Here is a 24,341-nt window from a genome sequence, read left to right on the forward strand (position 1 = left end):
TTTCACAGGTTGGTCCCTTCCCACTTCACCAGCCCGAGGATGACTCCTTGAGCCCAGCAGGATGGGGTAGAACAAAATCTAGAAACATTGTTGGATGCATCTAAATACCAAGAAAGCCTACCCCAAAAGTAAGCCAACTCGTGTTTAATAAGTACCTACTATGTCCCCAAACTAAGTGCTGGAGGGATGGATACAAGGAATACAAGATTTAAGATCTCTCTTAAAGAGCAAACAATTTAAGTGGAAGTGAAGATTAATGTTAATCAAATGGAGAAACATATAAGACAATGATAAGAACTAACATTAATGGAATGTGTCCATGGGCCATCTTCACACTCCATCTCGTAGTTATCACAGCAATCCTATAATATTGATATTATTTTACTGTGAAAATTTGAGACCTGAACAAGTTAAACAACTGACTGAGGTCACACAGCTGGTAAGTAGCACAGCTTCCCAAAGTCCATGTTCTTTCCTTTACATGAAATATAAATATTTAGCAGCATAACCAAGGGTTCATCATATAAGCCTGGCCACATAGAGGTGGCCACCACCCAGTGGGTCCATCCCAAGTGCCCAGCCTTGTGCCCAGCTTTATACACATTTCCCCCTGGACTAACGTGCCTGACAACAAGGTCAGATGGTCATTGTTACCGTTATTTTCCTGAGGTATGGAGAGATGAAGTCACCAGCTCAAGATCACATAGATGGTAAGAGCAGAGCAACTGATGGACCCATGCCAAAGTCCATGCCCTGTGCACTATGAGCTACTGTTTGTCACGAAGTACTGAACAGAATAGCCAAGTGTACACAAGCATGTCCTGCACTCAGGCCTGGGAAAGGGAGTGAAGAGAGGGTCAGCTCAACCCAGGTCTGAAAACCCATTCCAGGTTTTCCTTTTTGCTCTACTCAGATCAAATTACACTCAAGTTCAAGACTCAGATCAAACCCCCACCCATGAAACTAGCTGTCTGTGAACTCCCAGCCAGATCTGTTTTTACATCTGCACTTCCACTGTGAATTGCATGTGACTCTAATCACCACTTGCCCTCCAGTTTATTTGGTGCAATGCTTAAGAGCATGGGTCCAGACTCAGGAGCTGGATCTCTATCCCCAGTTCTGCACTTAGCACTGTGTGAACTTGGGCTTCCTAGTTATAATGCCCTTGAGAGCAGAGACCACTTGCCTTCAGTATTCTCTATGGACACAGCATATAGGGTGATAACTTACACAAAATAAATGTTTATTACGCATTCTATTTAAATCCCAACCCACCAATCATTCCTACTTTGTTATCCTGAACTAAGAGTGACCATGGGCAAGTTACTTAACTTTTGTGTGCCTCAGTTTCTTCATCTATAAGTGGCAATCACTACAGTACTTATATAGGGATATTGTGAGAATACAATGAATATCAATTATAATAAGAACTTATTTTAATACACTTTTTATGATGGAATAACTTTGGACTAAGCTACAGAGGTAGCACAGAGTTCCCATATACCTCTCACCCAGTTCCCGCTAACGTTATCTCACATTATGATACATTATCAAAGTGATACATTTATCAAAGCTGAAAAACTTATACTGGAACACTACTATTAACTAAACTCCAGACTTTATTGGTATTTCACTAGTTTTTTGTTGTTGTTGTTGTTTTTCACAATGCCCTTTCTCTGTTCCAAGACCCAATCTAGGATACCCTATTTGCAATTAGGGTATTCTTAATGTAATAACACGTCTAACATTTATTGGGCACTTCTATATGTTAAGCATTGTTCTAAGTGCATATACATACACATAAACACATACACATACACACACAAACACGCGCATCTCAACTAATTGAATCATCACAACAGTCCCATGCAGTAGGCATTATTCCCATCAGATCCTGAAACTGAGGTTTAAGAGGATAAGTAACTTGCTAAATATCACACATCTAGTACAACCAGAAGTGAAACCAGCTCTGTCTGACTATAGACTGTTTCCTCCAAATCACTAATCAATATTGTCTCTCAGGAATTTAAACTACTAAGAAAGTCTTAGCAAAAGAAATCTGAATTGCAGCTTTTCACGATAGCTTCTCCCCCAAGATTTTGCCTGGATCTTCCAGCAATAACTCATTCCACAAAAATGATCTGAGCACCTACTCTGACGAGGCCTGAGAAGATCACAGTGAATGGGGCAAAGTCGTGAAGCTCAGGGAGCTTCCAGTTCACTTTGGTGGAGAAACAAGAAAACAGGCCATTTCAAGGCAGAGTGGTAAGTGAAGGGCCGGCACAGTATTCTAAGGACCCAGAGGAAGGGCGCCTCAACCAGGAGGCAGTAGCGTGTCCTGGAGGGCTTCTCAGAGCAAGAGGCATCTACGCTGAGGCTTGAAAGTTGAGTTGAGATTCACTGGGCAAAGTAGTAAAGTGGACGTGGGTGACAAAAAGACATCCTAAGCAAAAAGAACTGCATATACAAAGGCCTGGAAGTGAGGAAGAGCCTGGCATGCCATTATAACTGGAATATAGAATATAAGGGAAGGAAGAACAGAGAAATAATGTTAGAGTGAGAAGCAAGATCAGATCCTGAAGGGCCTTTTATATCCCTGTGGTGGTCAGGATTATGATAGCCTATGCTACAATAACAAATTAACCTCAAAGTTTCATTGGCTTACCACAACAAAGACTAACTTGTCACTCATGTAGAGTCCTACGTGGCTAGGGAGCCCTCCCACCCTGTAGCTCCAGCACCTAGGACATGGCCTCAGAGGTCCACTCCAGAAGAGGAAAGAGAGGCCATAGGCACACAGCTTGTAACTGCTGGGCCTGGAAACGACACGTGTCACTTCCACTCACATTTCACATGGTCCCAACTTACTGCAGAGAAACGTAGTCTGTGTGCCAGGAATGCTATGGAAAACAAGGAATTGTCTCTGCCCCACCAGGATAAGATATGGAACTTGCTCCTGAAGTAAGCATGAGAGTTGTAAGCATGAGAACCACCGAGTCTAGTTAACCTGTGTTTGAGAAAACTCACTCTGGCTATAAGGTGAAGAAGAGACCAGAGGGAGGCATGATGGGAAACAGGAAGACTAGCAGTACTGTAGTATTCTAGCGGAGGGGTGAAGGTGATAGACCAAAGGCAGTGGCTGTGGGAATAAACAGAACTGAATGAATGTGTGAGGTTATGTCAGAGGTAGAGTTGACAGAATTTCATGAGTAACTGGATATGGGAGGTTGGGGAAGAATTAATGGAGGGAGGATTCAGAGAAAGAAGAAGGAGTTAAGGAGAGGGCCCAAATTTCTGATTTGGATAGCCAGGTGGCTGGCAACATCAGTCACCAAGGTGGAGAGAATCACCACACGGCATACTGGATGCAAAAACGTGCTGGGCAATAAAATATGGGGAAGGAATATGGGAAGGAGGGAGGGTTAAATCCTCATTGTCTCAGTGGAAAGTCCATAGCTGGTGCCTAACACTGAAAAATCAAATAGGAGCAATAAAAGCATACCTTTTAGACATATCAAAAGAATCAGCAAAAAGAGTTCCAGGTGCTTGCCTCTGGAGAGGAAAAAACACTAGGACAAAAAAAATGGAAGACTGCTGTTTAATAAAAAACTGTTGTACAACTGCTACTCTTTAAACTATGTGCATGTATATCTGATAAAAATGAATTTTTTTAAAGGAAAGACCAGCTGGTCTAGGATGTTTCTCCTTTCCTCTGAGAGGAGTCTTTTGTCTTTAACCACCTTAAATGGCGAGGTGTCCATCGTGATTACAAAGGGTAGGGTACTAGTCAATGGGACACTCATACCACCTGCTGCATTTCCCCATTTGCAACAGGCCCCTGTACTTAATTCTCAGAAAAATCAGGGAGGGCTTTTTAGGGGAGACTATGGTTGACCTACATCTTGAAAAATCATAGAATTTCACACAGGAAGGAGCGTTTCAAATGGATGGTAAGGGTGTGAGTATGGAGGTATGGCAAACAGATGTGTTAGGGGAAGAGTTGTACTTGTGTTTGGAGCCTAGAAGAGAAATGAAGGTGACTAGAAGATGAAGACAAATGAAGGTGACTAGAAAATGGAGACAGAAGACCAATCAGGGAGCTGACAAAAGTGGTCAATGTTTCTCCAAAGAAGGCTCACGGACCCGCATCAAGATTCTGAAGATCTCTCATTCCTTCAGATGCTCAGGAAGGATGGGCAGTATCCCGCATTTTAATAAGTTCACTAGGTGAATTTCATACACACCAAAATATGAGAAACACAAGTCAAGCAAGAGGATAAAGTCCTGAAATAAGGTCATGACAGTGTGAATGGGAGGAGGAAATGGTCATCAGACCCAGGGTCTCTTGGGTCCAGAGCTAGCCTTGGCCAACAAGTCAGGTAAAGTGGCTCTTCTGCCTGCAAAGAAATGCAGATAGTGGAGAAGCAGCAATGCCCTACAGCTCCTGCTCACCTTTGACTTTCATTCCTGCCTCAGTGCAAGTCCTCCCACTAAATATGATATAGGGAAAAAGTATTGATTTCGAGTCTCAGCTTTTCCACTGTGTATGTAATCTGAAAAAAATCACTTCATTGCTTGGGTCTCAGTTTCCCCAACTATAAAATGAAGTGGTTAGACTAGATTACCTCAAAGGTCACCTCTAAATCTAAGCTTCTAAAAACAACTCTGGATAATATCCAGAACATACAAGGAGCTCCTACAAATCAAAAAGAAAAGCACAGAACTCCAACAGAAAAAAAAAATGGCTAAGAATATGAACAGGCAATGGATAGGAGAAGGGAAAAAAAAAAAAACTAGCAAGCATATAAAGAGATGCTGACGCTCATCAGTAATCAGAGAATGCAAATGAAAACAATAGATGTCACTGTGTCCCTATTAGATTTGCAAAGCTTTCAAATCTGGATGCTGCATATTGAGCTGCAGGAACCCTCATGCCTTGCTGAAGGGACTCTAAATGGGTGCAGCCAGCCTAGAGAGTCATCTGGCACTATTAAGTGAAATTCAGTGTCTGTCTACCCTGGGACCCAGCAAGCCCAATTGTTCCTGCGTGTTTCTCCACAGATATGATCATACAAGTGCACAAGGGAACACATACAAAGACATCCATGGCAGTATTATTTGCAATGGCAGGGGGTTGGAAGAGTGACTAGGGAAAATTTGTGGATTACTATAGGACAGTTAGAAATAAATAACTAGGAGCCGGGTGCGGTGGCTCATGACTGTAATCCCAGCACTTTGGGAGGCCGAGGTGGGCAGATCACGAGGTCAGGAAATCGAGACCAACGTGGCTAACATGGTGAAACCCCGTCTCTACTAAAAAATACAAAAAAAAAAAATTAGCCGAGCGTGGTGGCAGACGCCTGTAGTCCCAGCTACTCAGGAGGCTGAGGCAGGAGAATAGCATGAACCCGGGAGGTGGAGCTTGCAGTGATCCAAGATCATACCACTGCATTCCAGCCTGGGCGACAGAGCGAGACTCCATCTCAAAATAAATAAATAAATAAATAAATAAATAGGCATACATCTAGTAACAAGATGAATACAGCTGAGTAGGGGAAAAAAGAATAAATATAATGAGAACACTCTACAACACTCAGCGTCCTGAAATGGCTCCCTATCACAATAAGAGCCAAAGTCTTCACAATGTCCCACCAGGCCCTAAATGATGTGCCTCCACCCCTACTCCCACCACCTCTTTACCTGATGTCATCCTCTGTCACTGCCCCGTTGCTCACTCTGCCCAGCCTCACTGGCCTCCCTGCTGCCATGAAATGATATGGGGCATTGATGCTGCCACATAGCCTTTGCACTGGCTCTTCCCTCTGCCTGGGCTTGTAACCCTTCAAAGTCCCCTATACATGCATTCACACTCCTTCCCCCTTACCCTGCTCAAGTTTTAACTTAGACAATAATCAACTGTAATAACTAAATTGTATCCTAGTCTAAAAGGCAGTAAGTACTGTCTTCTCACCCCCACCTTCACCTCTAGAATATAAGCTCCCTGAGAATGGGCATTTTTGCTTATTTTGTTCACTGACGTCTCCCAAGGATGAGAGCAAAACCTGTCACAAAAGAGGCACTATTTTAAATACACTTTTAAACACATTTTATGAATGTACATGCAGAAAATGATGAGTGGGAATTGGTGGTAAAGAGGATTAAACAAAATAAGAGAGGAGCCTAGCCTGGAACAAGGATGATAACACACCATTAAGGGAGGATTCTGAGTAACTCAACCTTCTGTACCTGAGGTTAACAAAAGGGGAGGAGGGAAGCAGTGTCTGGTCACCTCTCCTGAGCCCATCTGTTGAAGTTTCTCTTTTTGCCGGGTCTTTGCCAAGCCCATCTACACAGCAGCTGTTTCTGAGATTGCAAGGTCGTTCCTGGACTGAGGATACCTCACAAGCAACCCTTCTGTGTACAACCTCACCTACCTCCCTACATTTCCTCAATACCGGCCTACCTCAGGAAGAAAGGACTGGGCTCCACATAAAACACTACCTAATAAATTTAGACTGATTTCTAACTCACAAATCACTTCACAACTTTGAAAGATATTACTGTCCCCATTGTATGGGTTAAAAAAACTAAGGCTTAGAAAGATTCATGGTTGTCCTGTTTCACTGGCTAGTCCCCAGCAGAACTGAGATGTTCAGCAACCCAGATCTTCCTGACACCACGTTTCACGTTTTCTCTACCAACTTACTCTTCCTCTAGGTACACATAAAAAGACTTCCACATTAAGGAAATTAGCAAAATAAGCTTTTCCAGATCTGATTTTGCATGACCCTGTTCTCAGCTCTTTCCTGTTTCTAAGTAACTGCTCTCCATCTGTAGGCTAGGATGCAAATTCAAAACCTGTGGATTTGACACAGTCTGTCTAAAAGCTAATGTTAGAAAATAAGGCCAAACAAATCATCTATTACTATTAAGACTTTAAAAGGATTATCCGTTCTTTGCAAGGAGCCAGATGGTGAAGACCGCACACTGTCAATCAGCTCTGGCAATAATAGTTCTGATACTACTGAGGAGTACAGAGGAACCACTAAGAATGTGGGGAATTCTCAACGCAACACTCGGTGTTTGACAAGAATCAGATGATGAAAGGGTTAGGGGCTGGTTGATGTTTTAAGCAGGCTGACTATTTAGGCCAAGAGATTAACATTTAAGAACAACAGCCAGGAGTGGTGGCTCATGCCTGTAATCCCAGCACTTTGAGAGGTCGAGATGGGCGGATTGCCTGAGGTCAGGAGTTCGAGACCAGCCTGACCAACATGGTGAAACCCTGTCTCTACTAAAATTACAAAATTAGCCAGGTGTGGTGGTACATGCCTGTAATCCCAGCTAATAGGGAGGCTGAGGCAGGAGAATCGCTTGAATGTGTGAGGCGGAGATTGCAATGAGCTGAGATCACGCCACTGCACTCCAGCCTGGGCAACAAGAGCAAAACTCCATATCAAAAAAAAAAAAAAAAGAACAACAGACTCAGATACATAACTTAGAGTTTACTTGCATGCCACTCCTCGGACTCACTTAAGTGACTCTGGGCTCATTCTCATTCAGCAAAATGGATCAGGACTGGTGCATACTCATGGCTTCTAGTTCTTCTTTACCTCCACTTAACTTGGCACGGTGCAGTACACATGGCAGGGGCTTCATAAAGCTCCCTGAATTACAAGCTCACTGAAACTCATACTGCAACAACTTATATTAAAGCGCTGAAACCTTGCAAGTCTCCTACTAAGAAAGCCTCTCAGGGATTACCAGTTTCCAATGAAAATCTCCTTAGGCTGATCTAGTCTTAACTCCTCACCCTGCCCAATAAACAAGTAAAAAGAAATACAATATAATGATAAGTAGTATTGACATGGTTAGACATTTCCTAGTGAGTGACATGAGCCTTGAACACATTATAATCTCTGTTATTCTCCTTTTCCCTCAAATTAAAATGGGGATTAAACTCGCCTTGTGGTTCTAAAAGTTAGAGACTCTTTATGCAAAGGACTTTAATATAATTACTGGCACAAATTAGGTCTTCAAAAAAAATTGGTAGCTTCGGGGAGAGAATGAGCCACCTTAGCACCCCACACACAAGAATGCTCTTTTTCAGATGGACTCATAGCACTCGTGTTTTTTTCTTGCTTGACACCACCAGCTACATAATCATAAGCAAACCATTCCATCTCTCTAGCCTTCAATTTTTTTATTAAGTAAAAATAAAGGTTGTGGGCTAGAGCTCTGATATTCCTCCTACCTCCTTTTTTTTTTTTTTTTTTTTTTTTTTAAGATGGAGTTTTGCTGTTATTGCCCAGGCTGGAGTGTAATGGCATGATCTCAGCTCACTGCAACCTCCACCTCCCGGGTTCAAGCGATTCTCCTGCCTCAGCCTCCCGAGTAGCTGGGATTACAGGCACCCGTCACCATGCCTGGCTAATTTTTGTATTTTTAGTACAGATGAGGTTTCACCATCTTGGCCAGACTGGTCTTGAACTCCTGACCTCGTGATCCACTCGCCTCCACATCCCAAAGTGCTGGGATTACAGGCGTGAGCCACCATGTCCGGCCGCCTCCAATTTTTTATGCTTGTTATTACGGGGTTTCATTTAAAAGAAGTCCTCAAGTGGGGAATCTTGTTTTATCTAAGCCTGGATTTTGCACAGTTTTTTTTGAGATCAAAAGAATGTTTAAAAATTGTTTGGAAAATGAGATGGTACCCTACTCTAAGACTTTGCACCCCAGGCAGAGGGTCATATAAGCAAATAATAACATTACAAGATGGATTCTACACACATAAGTATATGTATAGACTTTTTTAGACCACAGAAGAGCAAAGAGCTCTCTCAGCCTGGAGAAGTTAAGGAGCGTTTCAACAAGGAGACATCTGAGCTGGGATTTCAAGGATGGAGATCAGGAAAAAACATTGCAACTGAGGAAAGCATGTGCAGAGTCCCAAAGGCAGGTGACAGCATGACATATTCAAGGATTTGAAAGAAGAGAGCATTGAAGCTACAATATAAGCAATAAGAAGAGGGGTGCAAAATAAAATGGGAGAGACAGGAAAAGGCCAAATCAGCAGGGCCATGGAAAGGGTTTTGGTCTTTATCCTAAAAGCTACTGAAAGTCATTGAAGAGTTTTAAGCCAAAAGAAGATATGACCAAGTTTGAATTTAAATAAAAAGACTCTGACTAGAAAGGGAAAAGAAAGGATGTAAAAAGACAATTAGGGGGCATTGCAATTGCCAGGTGAAAGAGGATCATGGTTTGGTGGTAGCAGTGGGGATGGGAAGAAGTGGCTGACCACAGAGTCCCCAAGGAGGTAAAGAGAAGAGAATCTGTAGATTGATTGGATGGGAGAGTAAGGGAGAAGGAGATACTAAGAACGGATTCTAAGTGTTTGCCAAGAACAACTGGCTGGATGGCCCGGTCCTTGAGTGTACACTTACAGTGACCAGAGTTAAGTCTTACTATACTGACATTTATGTGGAAATCATAGCAGAGCTGTCGAGCAGGCAGTAGGCTATATGGGTCTGGGACTCTGAGGCATCTGTGCTGAGAATGTGGAAATAAGAATCATCAGAGAGTACTTAACTGAAGTCATGGTTATGTATAAGATCACCTGTAGAAAAGCATAGAAGAAGAGAAAGGGGCCTACGAAAGCCTTGAGAATGCCAACAGTAAAGAAGGATGAATCACAAGTGGCTGAGAATAAGAGGTTGGAAGAGAAACAGGAAATCTTTTCTCAGATATTGACAAATTATCTTTCATCAGCTCTGCTTTAAGTAAGAAAAACTGAATAAGGAGACAAACTTCCATAGCCAAAGGGAAAGATAGAAATGAAAAGGCTCAAATATTCCATGTATGCAATGATCAATACTTGTATTACCAAGAATTGCCTCTATTAAAATTCTTACTTGTTACAGATTACACTATTCATTTACAAACCTCCTACCATGTTTCCCTTTAGATGAAGTACACTTACCTACCAAGTGACTCTGAGCTTGACCATATGATCATCAATGTGAGCAAATATGATACACACCATGGCCAAGCAGAGACTTTAAATACACTAACATGGATTGGCTCCAGTCCTCTTGAGTTTCTGCCCTCCACCATAAGAACAGCATGTTCCTTCAACCAGGGTCTTGCAATAAAAAGATACAAAGAGCAGAACCCAACCTAGCAAAGTCCAGCAAAGCCCTCATGCAACATAAGCAATACATAAACGAATGTGATTTTTTTTTTAATTTTATAGAGTCGAGGTCTCATTCTGTTGCCCAGGCTGGAATGCAGTAACCCAGTCATGGTTCACTGCAGCCTTGAACTCCTGGGGTCAAGTGATCCTCTTGTCTCAGCCTTCTAAGTAACTGAGACTATAGGTGTGTGCCACCATGCCCAGCTGTTTTTTCTTAATTTTTTTAGAGATAGGGGTCTCACTGTGTTGCCTAGGCTGGTCTCAAAATCCTGGCTTCAAGCAGTTCTCCCACCTTGGCCTCCCAAAGTGCTGGGATTATAGGCATGAGCCACCATACCTGGCCTGAATGTCATTTTTAGCAGCTGAGCTTTGGGGGCTGTTTGTTACTGCAGTAAATGCTGACTAATATACTTGTTCACAGTGAGATATCTTTGACACTAAATCTACTTATTTTAAACTCCAGTCCAAAGAAGAAATAGTACTATTTGTCTAGATTGTATTATATACCTGGCACTAATAAGTGGTTTATAGACATTATCTCATCTTAATCCTCATGACAATTATTTTCACCATTTTACAGGCTCAGATAAGTTAAATACATTTGTCAGGATCACAAAGCTAGCAAATAAATAATGGAAATGGAACAAAAATTCATCTAACTGATTCCAAAGCCCATGCATTCTCTATATCGCCATATTAATGAATCTCCTAGAAATCAAAACCTCAGTCTTCCACATGGGAAACAAGACATGTTAATACATTGACAGTTGTGCTACTGTTGAGCAAGCCAAGAGCAACCAGCAGGAGAATATTTACAGCTCCGGATCCAAAGCCCATATTGCCACAAGCTCCACCTTCCTCTCACAAACTATCACAGCTGAGAACATGGGAGCTTTTTGGCTTGAAATTTGGTGAAATGTGGTGCTAAAGTCAGGTCACACTAAAACATTGGAAACAAAGGTTTCGTTTTTATCTCAATCTCTATAGCCAGGTGACTTTTTGTAATAGCTCACTATGATCACCCCTTATGAATTCAGCTTGCACCTGATCCTTGGTAATAGGAGTCATCACTACCTTTCTGAATCTTGAGGCAAAGTTAAAACTTTAACATGTTAAGGAACAAGGAGAAGCAAGATATAGTAATCACTTATCAGTGTCCATTTATCCATTGAGGACTTACATGTCCTGCTTGGAATTTAGGGCTGCCTTGCAGATCCCCTTATGAGACATTGTGGGGTCAGTGGGTGTGATGAGAAACAGTGAAAAAGCATAAGCTTTGAAGTCAAACAAATCTGGGTTTAAATCCTGCTCTGCCTCTTACCCACTTTGTGATCCTAGGAACTCGACTTTATTTCTCTGAACATCAGTTTTCTTGGTGTAAAATTCGGGTGATAGTAGCTAATTCAATGAGCTGTGTGGAGATAAAATGAACTGGAATATTCTCTTCTTCTCTACTGTGGATCATCAGCTTCTGTCTTGGGCTGTAAGGAGACTCTTTGGCCAGGACTAGGGCCCTAAGATCTCCTCTCAAGTTCCTCCCCTCCCGTTTAATGGCATGCACAATGCTGTATAATCATCATCACAGGCACCAACAAGGTCAGGCAGCAAATCATGAACACCCACTCTATCCCAACATTTTTCTAACTCTAATGCTTACAACATTGAAGCAAAACAAATTGTATTACATTCATTTTAGAGGTCAGCAAACTGAGAGGTTAAGTGGCTTGCCATGGCTCAGACCTGGTCCTCCTGACCCCCAGACCCACGCCTTTCCTACTTGGCACACTGCCCCCTACTCTTAGCTGCTCAGCCAGTTATCTCTCTCCATTGCTTTCAGTGAGACCTCTGAGGAAAAAACAAGTGTCCCTGGCAGGACCACACAAACTCACAAGAAGGTATTGATTGTAAGACTTGTACACCAAAAATTAAGTCATTGCTCAGAAAAATTAAAGGAAACCTATATTAAGGGAGAAACATTTCATTCACGTACTGGAAGCTCAATATTGTTAAGGTACCAATAATTCCCCCAAATTGATCTATAATAAAATCCCCAGCAGGTTTTTTTTCTTTTTTTTTTTTTGCAGAAATTGAAAAGCTGATTCTAATACTTACATGGAAATACAAAGGACTCAGAGTAGCCAAAACAATTTGGAAATAAAAAGAAAGTTGGAAGACTTATAATTAATTGCAAAACCTATCATAAAGCTACAGTAATCAACACAGTGTAGTACTGACTATAAACATATAAATCATTGGAATAAAATTGAGAGTCCAGAAATAATCCCTTATATTTATGGTGAATTGATTTTCAACAAAGGCACCAAGACAATTCAAAGGGCAAAGGATAATCTTTGCAAAAAATAGTATTGGAACAAATGGATATCTACATGCAAAAAGATTAATGTACACCCCCTGCTCTCACCATATAGAAAAATTAACTCAAAATTAATCACATACTTAAATGTGAGAGCTAAAGCTATAAAAGTTTTAGAAGAAAATCTAAAATCCCCTAAAGTCTAGGAGAAAGTCTTCTTGATCTTGGGTAGGCAAATATTTCTTAGATAGGACACTAAAAGTATGACTCAAAAAGAAAAAAAAAAAATCACATGTGGACTTCATCAAACTTAATCACTTTGAGCTTCAAAAGACACCATTAAGAAAATGAAAGAACAAGCCACTAAGAAAATATTTGCAAATCATGTATCTAAAAACATATTTATCCGGAATTTGTAAAAACAAACAAACAAACAAACAACAACAAAAAAAAAAACTCTTACAACTAAATAATAAGACAAGAAACCAATTTGAAAATGAATAAAAGATTTGAAGAGATATTTAGACAGAGGAGATATATGAATGACAAATAATCCCATGAAATAATGCCGACATTATTGATTATTAAGGAAATGTAAATTAAAACCAGAAGATACCACCATACACCCATCAGAATCAGAAAGCACACAATAATAAGAGTTGGTGAGGATGTAGAGAAGTTGGAAACCTTATGCATTATAGTGAGAATACAAAATACTATGGCACTTTGGGAAACAATTTGGCTGTTTCTGAAATATAAATTTACCATACAACCGAGTGAGTTCACCCCTAGCTATTTATCCAAGAGAAATGACAGCATATGTACACACAAAAACTTGTACACAATGTTCATAGCAGCATTATTTACAATAGCGAAAAAGTAGGAATAATCCAAATGCCCACCAACTGTCAAATAAATAAATAAGATGTGACATATCCACACAATGAACAATTCAGGGAAAAAAATACGATACATGCTACGACATGAATGGCCTCAGGAATATTAAAGAAGCCAGACACAAAATACTACATATTGTATGATTTCATTTATATGAAACATGCAATAACAACAGAACTATAGAAACAGAATGCAGATTCCTGGTTGCCTGGATCTGGGGCTGGAAGCAGGAACTAACTGCAAATATGTACAAGGGATTTCTAGGGGATGATGGAAATATTCTAAAACTGGATTGTGGTAATGGTTGCACAGCTCTGCAAATTTATGAAACCTCATTGAATTGTTCACTTAAAACAGATAAAGTTTATGGTATGCAAATTATACCTCAATAAATCTGTTTTTTAAAAGGTCTTAATGAATCCTTTGCAAAATATCAAAAACAAGGCAAAGGAGGCAGCCTGATAAATCTCCTCTCCAGCCTTTCTCCGTTGTGTCCTCTGATGCAAAGATCTGCTTTGTGTCCTCTAGGACACCTGAGTTCCTCTCTCTCCACAGTAAGAACTGTCTCGCCCAGCAGCCTACAGCAGCTGTACTGGACTTCTCTGCCTAGAGACTTAGCAGCCACAATTCAGGCTTCTGGCAGCAAAGCTCACCTTGCAGAAATACTATAAGAGTTATAAATACTTTAGGTCCTTAGAGAGCTCTGTCAGTTCTCTGCTATGGCACTAGCGACCTAGGGCAAAGAAACTTCTATTCCTAGGTATACTGAGTGTCAGTGAGCAAGGCTGCAAGGCATTCTGGCATCATAACCTCTTTAATGGCATGGTTTGGCCCCTTAAGACATCCATGCTGTATTAAAAGCTAATTCCTACAAGCTAATTGCAGCCAACACCCCAAAAAAATAGACTGGATGCAGGTAATTCAAACCGAAGTCCATTTATCAGGCATAGGGGTCGGGGAACCTGACTTCAGAACAGGGAAACGTTCTTAACCTCGGCTGCATAATTAAACTATCTGGTAAGTTTTTTTTTAAATACTATATCAGGTGTAGTATTTTCTAGTAAGTCTTAACCACCACAGAGATTTGGATTTAACTGGCCCATGTGGCTTAATATCTGTGTTGTTTTTAAGTTTCTCAGGCAATTCTCCTGCTCATCCAGGGCTACAAATCACCAGCTTTAGGAGACGGGTTTCTTCCACCTATTCTCTACCAGTGACTCACTCAAAGCCTAAAATGCGCTACTCCTTAAATAAGGACTCTTCTCCCCATCTAGTAAGAGCAACAGGATAAAGATGGCTGAACGTCAGACAACAGGATGTTGCCATTTGCAGTGTAGATGCTGCCAATTTATCTCAATTTATCCCAAATGACTTTATGTTGAGTATATTGATTTATATGTCCTTAATCCTGACACCTGAAAGAAGGGCTAATACTAATAACATAACTGATAGTGGAGAGGCCAAAAGAAAAAAAAATAGTCTTTATTTTCAGTACTCAAGGACTTTTCTCCACAATAGGGAGAAAGAATAAAATTAATTAGCATTCAGTACAGTAGTAACACATTAAATATTAAAGGAAATAAGCAAGCATGAACCTCAGACATCAGCAATCATGAGAATTTGGGACAGAGTTCCTTGCTGGCTTGAGTGGACAGGAAAAGCTTTGTGGAGGGGGCACAGTTCTATCTGGGCCTTGTAGGACCAATAGAATGTGAATTGGGAAAGTGAAGGAACAAAAAAAAGTCAGCCAATAACAATCATTGCAATAGCCATTTACTATACTCCAGGTATGCTCTCATTTCGAGCATCCTTTCCTTTAAACCACATAACCACATTATGATCCTCATTTTACAGATTAGAAAATGGGAGATTAGAGAGCTTTAAAAAATTGCCATGGTGGCTCGTGCCTGTAATCCCAGCTACTTGGCAGGCTGAGGCAGGAGAATCTCTTGAACCAGGGAGTCAGAGGTTGTGATGAGCTGAGATTACGCCACTGCACTCCAGCCTGGGTGACAGAGAAAGACTGTCAAAAAAAAAAAATTGCCCAAGTTCACAGTCAGCAAGCAGAATTCAAACCCATGCAGCCTGACTTCAGAATTCAAGTAGACAGGCCAAGGCAGAAAGACAGACAGGAATCTCCTGTTTGTGTGATGTTGTGCAAAGATTCCAGCCTGCTAAGAAGGTTGGGTTCTTGTCACTAAAAGCCCAGAAGAGAAGACAAAACTGCCTAACTAGGACAAGGTCGGATCAACCATAAAGCTCTACCCAGATATTAAGCCAACTGCAATAAGGAGAGCTGAATCAAAAGTGAACCAAAAAGGGATTTCCTTTTTTAGAAACACAAGATGATAAAAGCATCAAATAGGTGAGCACGACTAGGAAAGCACAGGTCCGGAGGTTCCCAAGGGGTGAAGTTTCACCAGAGGCTGTGAAAACGCTGAGAGCTGAGACTGGAAAAGAGTCACCAGGCATGAGTGTATGTTCCACCCATCAAGGACTCTCCAGGATGGTGTGAAGGGCAGAAGAGCAAGAAAAGGCAGAGGCTGTGTGGAGGACATTCACAGGAAGTCCACAGGACAGCACAGAATATTGAGGCATGAATAGTAGTTGTGAGGGATTTCCTCAAGTCATTGGAAGCAACTGACAGAAGCTTTGATTATTTTGACTTTTCCCAATACTGCAATCTGAGAACAAGCAAAACACCAAGAAAGAAATAAAGGCAAAAAGAAGGAAGGGAAAAAGAGAGAAAAGGAGGAAGGGAGGGAGGGAGAGAGTGCAAGGCAGGAGGGAAGAAAGGGAGGAAGGGAGGGAGAACCAAATTCATATAAGAAATTCATTAAGAGTGATGTTAAGTGTGAACCACGTACCATCTGCAACAGTCACCCTAGGTGCTTCATAACAAGACAGACCCTCTGAAGCAGGGCTTGGGAATCTGAACTGTTAGCAGTCCCTCAGAGGATGCTTAGGCGCTCTGAAGTCAGAGGCCCACTAGTCTGGACACTGCCTAAGGCCAGTCCATGTGCTCACACCCCTGCATCTGCTGCTACATCTCCAGCTATCAAATTTTACCTGACAATCTCACATTCAGAGGAGTGGTCCTGAAGTGAGACAAAGTCTCGAGTCATCAGATAAAGATGAACTTATGTTCATAATTTGTCGTGGGCTTTGGAGTGAGGCAGACTCCAATGGAAAGCCCAGTTCTCCTTTTTCCTAGCAGAGGCTTTAGGGAAATTGCTTAAATCCACTGGACGTCAGGGTCCTCATCTGTAAAATCCTCACAGGATGGTTGGGCAGGTGATCAGGTAGGAACAATGGCTTTCTCTCAGCTACCTTTTATTTGCTGACTTTTGAGAAGGGACATCTTATTCAGGCACAGTCACATGTGCCTGTAGCCCTAGCTACTTGGGAGGCCAAGGCAGGAGGATAGCTTGAGTCCAGGAGTTCAAGGCTACAGTGCGCTATAACTGTGCCTATGAATAGCCACTGCTTAGGCAACATAGTGAAACCCCATCTCTAAAAGAAAAAAAAAAAAAAAAAAGACCAGACATCTTAAAAAGATTCTTCAAATCCTAACCCTAGTTAGACACTAGACATTGAATGCCTCTCCTAGCCTCCACTAATGGAGAAAAAATGCCCTCAAGTGTTTCATCTATTTCATCTTACTCATTCCTCAGAACATTCTGCTGACATCAACAGCCTCCAGGCCTTTACACATGCGTGTCTTTCTTTATGAAATACACACACACACATGCACACACATCTCTACACCTTGCTTATTCTATAAATCCATATTCATCCTTCAATTTCTTGCTCAAGGATCACTTCTATTTTAAAATTTCCCAGACACCACGGCGTGCCCCAACTCACCCATTCTCACTGCAGTGACTGCTCCCGGAACCTGAACAAACCACAAGTCTGATCCTGCCGCACTGTGATGACTGATCTTCTGGTTTCTCCCCAACAACCATGGGTTCCCCAAAAGGCAATACTTTGTAACCCTAGCACTTACTATCATGCCTAATGTCTAGCAAGTACACACAATTTGTTGAGTTAATATATTCCACATGTAGCTTCTTCTCTGAGAAAACATCAAATGGCAGGTGACACTGATGCAGCAGGGGGGCCCTGGGATGGGGAACCACGGTGGCTTCCCTGCAGGTTTCGCCAGTGGCATTCGGGGCAGGGTCGCTGCCCTGGACCAGGCCGGGCGAGGCCACGGAGCTCGCAGAGGCAAGGCCGAGGATAAGGTGTGGATGCCTATCACCAAGTTGGGCCGCCTGGTCAAGGACATGAAGATCAAGTCCCTGGAGGAGATCTATCTCTTCTCCCTGCCCATCAAGGAATCTGAGATCATTGACTTTTTCCTGGGGGACCTCTCTCAAGGACAAGGTTTTGAAGATTATGCCGGTGCAGAAGCAGACCCGCTCCGGCCCAGCGCACCAGGTTCAAGGAGTTTGTTGCCATCGCTGACTATAATGGTCATGTCGGTCTGGGTGTTAAGTGCTCCAAGGAGGTGGCCACTGCCATCCACAGGGTCATCATCCTGGCCAAGCTCTCCATTGTCCCCGTGCGCAGAGGCTACTGGGGGAACAAGATCGGCAAGCCCTACACCATCCCTTGCAAGGCGACAGTCCGCTGCAGCTCTGTGCTGGTGCGCCTCATCCGCGCACCCAGGGGCACTGGTATCGTCTCAGCGCCTATGCCCAAGAAACTGCTCATGATGGCTGGTATCCATGACTGCTACACCTCAGCCAGGGGCTGCACTGCCACCCTGAGCAACTTTGCCAAGGCCACCTTTGATGCCTTCTCTAAGACCTACAGCTACCTGACCCCCGACCTCTGGAAGGTGGCTGTATTCAACCAAGTCTCCCTAGCAAGAATTCCCTGACCACCTCGCCAAGACCCACACCAGAGTCTCTGTGCAGAGGACCCAGGCTCCAGCTGCGGCTACAACATAGGGTTTTTATACAAGAAAAAGAAAGTGAATTAAACCTGTAAAATATATATGTGTGTGTGTGTGTGTGTGTGTGTGTGTGTATGTGCGTGTGTGTATATATATATTCCACCTGTAAAATATAAAATTATGACACTGATTTTTAAAGTGTTATATAACTTACTCATACCGTTGTTTTCAAAAGCCAGTTTAAGCCAGAGGGGAAAACAAAATAATCACACTAGTTTGGTCTTTTTTAATCTGAATCAGAATTACTTGGCTTTATCCCCTACCTAATTCATTCGGTTTGGCTCTGAATTGTAGAATCCACCTCATAAGTGGAAGATTTGCCACCATCAAGAATATTAAGAAGACTCCCTCTGACTTCAGAGGCAATTCAAGTCAGTGCAATGAACACTAAGCTAAGTACTGAAATTCTACAAAAAGAATCCTTCCAAAACCACAGCCTCTCTGATGGAACCAGAGCTCTCCTCCAAAGGTGCTAACTTCTTGTTCGGCTGACAGGCTCTTCCCCAGACCGTCTCTTGGTGTGTGTGTGTTTATCATAATTCTAACACCAAGAGTAAGAGCCCCATTTCTAACCACGGGTGCTACCCAAGCTTACCTCGCTGCCCCAAGCCAGAAGTTCCCCCTTTACGGATCACTGCCCAGGCCCTTCCCCATGCCTGAGTTTACCTTTACATTCAAGCCATCAATGTCCATTTCTCAAAATTCTACTCAATTAATAGGTACCATTTACTGAGTGGCTCTATGTGCCAGATACCTTATTAGAGGTTTTATAGACACTCTAGAATCTTAAAGCCCAAAAAACCTATGATCAAGTATTATAAGTATCCTCATACACAAGTAACTGAGCAAGATATGGAACCAGGTATGACTCCAAAGCTCATGTTAATTGTGGAGGTATACATCTTCCACTAGCTCATTAAATATTCACTTAATACTCTATGGACATAGTGTTATTATCTCATTTTACAGATGAGGAAACCAAAGTATAGCAAGGTCATAAGACTTCTCAGACTAGTTCCAAGTTATTTAAGCCCCTCCAGTTACTCATATCTCTTTAGGTCTGTGCTGGCAACTGTCTTGCCAACATAGACAAAATTGCAGTCAACCAGGAAGAGGCCAGGCTGAGAGGTGAAGACAGATGGACCCTCGAGACACAATCAAGCCTTACTAATATATCTATAGTCTTCTCAGTCACATGAGGAATTAAATTGCCATTTTTACTTTAGTTTGACTTGGCTATAGTCTGAGTGTTTATGTTGAAATCCTCATCTTTAAGGTGATGGTATTAGGAGGTAGGACCTTTGGAGAGGTGAATAGGTCATGGGATGGAGCCCTCATTAATAGGATTAGTGCCTTTATAAAAGAGGTCTGATCTGCCATGTGAAGACACAACAAATAGGTGCCATCTGTGAACCATAAAACAAGCCCTTACTGGACACCAATCTGCCATCACCTTGATCTTGGACTTCCCAGCCTCCATAACAGGGAGAAATAAATTTCTGTTGTTTATAAACCACCTGGTCTATGGTATTTTGTTATAGCAGTTTCCATTAAAATAACTTCACTTTTTAACTGTTGCTTACAACCCAAAGAGGTCTATTTAAGACAAAAATGAACACCTGCAAGGTGAAACAATAAAATAATGTGGATGACTTTTTAAAAACTCACATACCAAGGTTTGTTCATCCGAATGACAGCAGTCCCTTTCGAAGTAGTCGAAGTAGTTATCTTAAGGAAAATGAAGTTGCAAGTAAGCAGGCAACCAGAGGAAATGCTATGAAAAAATGCCCCCAAGTTATGGTATTGATCAAGCACTGGCCAGTATTTTGGAATGAATAATGTACTTGATTTTGCAAGCCTAGTTACTTCGTGTTGTCATAGGGAGTAGCTCAAGGGACAGAAAGAAAAGTACTTGCTTCCACTCCTATTCAAACTACAGGCTCTTGATCTGTTAGTCTATTCTGAACATTGGTATAAAATTAATGAATAATCAGCTTCCTTTCCCTGGACTAATAGCCTGAAGTTTGCAGATAAAGTGTCAAATCTCAACAAAATCAAACATAAAGTCCCCAGATGTTCAGATAAGTCATATGCCAGGATCTACCTTTGGCCCCAGATTCTCCTGTTCCCAGCCTTGACTCAGCTGAGACTCAGTGGCTTCTCTCCTGGGACAAGATCAACGGTTCAGCCAAGGCAGCACATTTCTATACCCAGTTCATGACCCACGGCCACCGCTGCTGTCCAGACTATTATACAGTGGAATCAAGTCACAAGACCATGATTACCACAAGCTTTGAAATACGAGAATATGAGGAAACAAATAAAAAAAAAAAAACCCTCCCTTTAGAGCTGTGCTGTTTCTCTTCCTGTGAATAAAAGGATATTCATGGTCATTACTCAATTACAGAAGGATCAGATTAGCACCAAGAAGAATTTCCTAAGTATAAGAAGAAAAGAACCTGTGAAGTGAGGAGTCTCACAATGCAAACCTGAGACTTTAACTCAGGCCTGAGTGTGGCCTCCAACAACAGAGCTGAGCAAGAAGACAGAAACTTCTCCTTTGCTTATTCCTCAGAGTTCTCTCTGGCGTTGTTGAGTTTGTGTTCAATACATTGTTGACCTCTCTTTCCCTGCCTAAGTGCATGTGAGAAAGTGAAAACTTGGATTAACATATTACATGTTAATGAGCCCATGTAACACACATAAAGCTGGACCAGTTGCAGAGAAGCATTAAATCTAAAGAAAGAACAAGTTAGCCTTCAAAGAGATCTGAAAAGCAACTGAAATTGTTACTGCAATTTCTTTAAAAGGCACCAAGGGAGCATTCCTTTCATAATAAAAATAAAACTTCTCAAGACCCTCTTTCTCCATCCTCTTCCTACTCTCTCGTGAGAACAGACGTGCTACCAACTTCATGTCTCACACTCCCCCAAACACCCAAAAACTAGCTCTCAAATCTCAGCCTTCATTTGCTGTCATCCCCTTCCTGTTTCCCTTTCTGGAATATTCTTCTCTCCCTCCAGTACCTCTCTGCCCTAACCAATGTAACTCAATCATTCAATTCTCCCTTCTCATTATCAGATACCACATAACAAAAGCAGCTGCCCATCCAAGAAACCTACTTTCTTTTAGAAGGCAGGAGGAATGGAAAGATTCTGAATGTGCATATGTTAATTTTTTTGTCTTTGTCACATTTGCTCACCAAGATAAGGACTTAAATATATGGAAAGAGGCTGAGATCTGAAGTCAGATGACCTGGATTGTCTCAGTCACTGCGTGTGACTTTGAGGCAATTAAGCTAAGCTTTCTGGCCTCTGTTCCTTTATGTGTAAGACGAGGTCACAGTATTGCCTTATTTACAAGGGTATGGTGATGATTAAATGAAAAAACATGTTTTGCCATCAGAATAACAAACCACAAAGTGCTTTATGTACATGATTTCCAATCCCACTGGCTTTAATTCTTTACATTGCTTAGAATATTATATATAAATCATTCAATGTCATTACAGAAAGTTTAATCAGCTACTTGGAGATACAGTTTGTTAAGTTGGTCACTCTTCACAATCTTGACTAAAGTCTTAAAGGTTGGTTACCTTTGCTTGTGCAGTGAGTCACCTGATTCTACCAACCCATTTTGGCATACTCCATAAATTGGAATCCAGAGTCTTTAGACAATCAATTATAAATTTAAATTCCTAATTCTCAACCCCAGACTTTATATAAAATGTCTAAACTCCAGGCGCCATATAAAATTTATAACATTTCTGACCATAGCACAAAAGGTGTTTCTGACTTGAGCCCCCCTTTTAAAAAGAGAGTCCCAACTAATTTCTTATTCTATAAATCAAGACCCCTGTCACCTTCAAGTTTCTAATGAACAGCAAGTAAAGGCATCAGACACAGGTTAAAAGAGGACAGGAAATAAATGGGGCCAAATTAGAAGGGAAAAGCATGTAGAACTCAAAACCAAAGAAACAAAGAATTAAGGAAAAGCACTAGAGTGCTTACACAAAAATACCAAAACCATTCCTTCTGAAATAGAATATGAAAAAATTGTGAGCACATGTGAATTTACTGATTTGCAGTGAAAATGATTCCAAATCAATCCCTTTAGATTCCATGTAGGAAGGTGTAATTGTGAATAAGTCGAGATTGGGTAAAAGGGGGTATAAGGAGAGCGAGGATGAAAGCACAAAGTGATATTCAAGCTAACAGAGGGTGGCACCCATAGCTAGGACCTTCTTAATCTTTGAGCTTCTCATTTGCGATATGGGTAGCTATGGCCCAGGCATGAAAAAAATAAGACAGCCCCTGCAGCACCTGCTCAAGAAATGCAGCAGATGGTGGATATCTTTTCCTCCCCTCCCCCAGGATGGGCTGTCCTTCGCCTTTTGATGAAGATGTGGCATTTACCTTGGTCCACAACTGCCTATTGGCTAACTCATCACTGAGTAGAGGGGAAAAGATAGACAAGAAAGGCTGGGTATAAGCATCTGGGAAGGATATACTATCTTCATTAAAGAAGACCAAGAGAAATTAAATTTGTTGTTGATTATCTGCCTGGCATAGAAACTAGCAAACAGAGCAATTCAATGGTCTGTTTTTAGCCCAAAGGATCAATTTAGCTCTGCCCAGGTAAGAGGCTAAGAACGCCAACTGTCCATGTGCTCAAATTATAAAATTTAAATTTGACATTGAAACCTAAATAAACACAATGCCATAAGAAATTTTCCATTGATGTTTCCTTTGAGTTCCACTGCATTTTGCTTAACAAGCAGCTTATCCACATGTGGCTAGAGAATAAAATATCTCAAAGGCCAGAGAAGGCCAAAGAGACCCATGCAGGATAGAAGGCTCAGCCATGGAAACTCCATACTCCAGATTGAATTTCACAAGCAGGACAGACAGGCACCACCAAACTGGGTCCAGTGTCCTGGCTATGGCTTCTAATTCCCTAATCTGGTTCTATCTGTGAGTCAAGGGAAAATCTAGAAATAGTATACAGTCACCAAACATGAAGACATTTCCAAGAGATCCAGGATTCCATTCCAAAGAAAAGCACCTTTTCCTTTCACCTTGCTATCTACCCACCTTCAAAGGCACATTCTAAACATTGCCTCTGCAGTGGGTGGCAACATTAAACATTTCAAAAATAACCAAACTGGATGTTGTGATACTCCAGAGAACTGCAGATTTTTCCCCAAATAAGAAAATGTAGCTCCTTAGAGCATATCTGAGGAACCAAATATCTGCTTAAACCCTTCTGTCACAGACACTGACACTACCCAAAATGAACTTTTCTTAAACATTAACTATAGGTCTTTACCATCTTGCTGAGATGTCAGGGCAACAGAAAGTCTCTGTCTAAAGAGAAAATTAAGAAAGAAATAGCCCACAGTTTCTGACAGTGACACCAACCATCCATTGAAATATTCTCTTTGCCAGATCTGTCCATTCATTCGATAAATAAATATTCAATAAAAACACCTACATATAGAACACCCATGTGGCAAGCAAAGAGAGGAATAAAAAAGTAGCTTAAAAATAGACCTTGCCTTCAAAAACTAAGACATATATAACCCTCCCCACCCCCCAAAAAATAAGGTAGAAAGCATTAATTGCCCTAAGAGGGGTATAAAGTGCCACACTCATGTGAGTTCAGAGAGGCTGAAATTATTTCTGATGGAAAGAGTCTAGAAAAATTTCACAGATGAAAATAGTATTTGAGATGACCTTTGAAGGGTAGGCAGGATTTGAACCTGAAAGATGAAAGCAAAGTGCATCCAGGTGGAAAGGATGTTCTAAGCAATGAATCTAAGGAAGCAAACACAGGAAACAACACATTTGTTTCAGTCTGGCTGAAGAATAGGCTGCAAGGCACATAATTTGGGGAGGGGGGTAGAAAAATAAGTGAGAGCCATTTTATAGATGGCTTTCAATAGGAATTTGGAATTTACGTCATAAACAAGAGCC

The 24,341-nt window shown here is 41.5% G+C and overlaps 1 pseudogene; it reads left to right on the forward strand.

Annotated features, from left to right (window-relative positions):
- The first annotated feature begins 17,512 nt into the window (after window positions 1–17,512).
- On the forward strand, window positions 17,513–18,291 carry LOC697029 (small ribosomal subunit protein uS5 pseudogene; annotated as a pseudogene).
- The last annotated feature ends 6,050 nt before the right edge of the window (window positions 18,292–24,341 follow it).

Source organism: Macaca mulatta, chromosome 1 (assembly GCF_049350105.2).
Source record: "Macaca mulatta isolate MMU2019108-1 chromosome 1, T2T-MMU8v2.0, whole genome shotgun sequence".
In the NCBI taxonomy this organism is placed as follows: Eukaryota; Metazoa; Chordata; class Mammalia; order Primates; family Cercopithecidae; genus Macaca; species Macaca mulatta.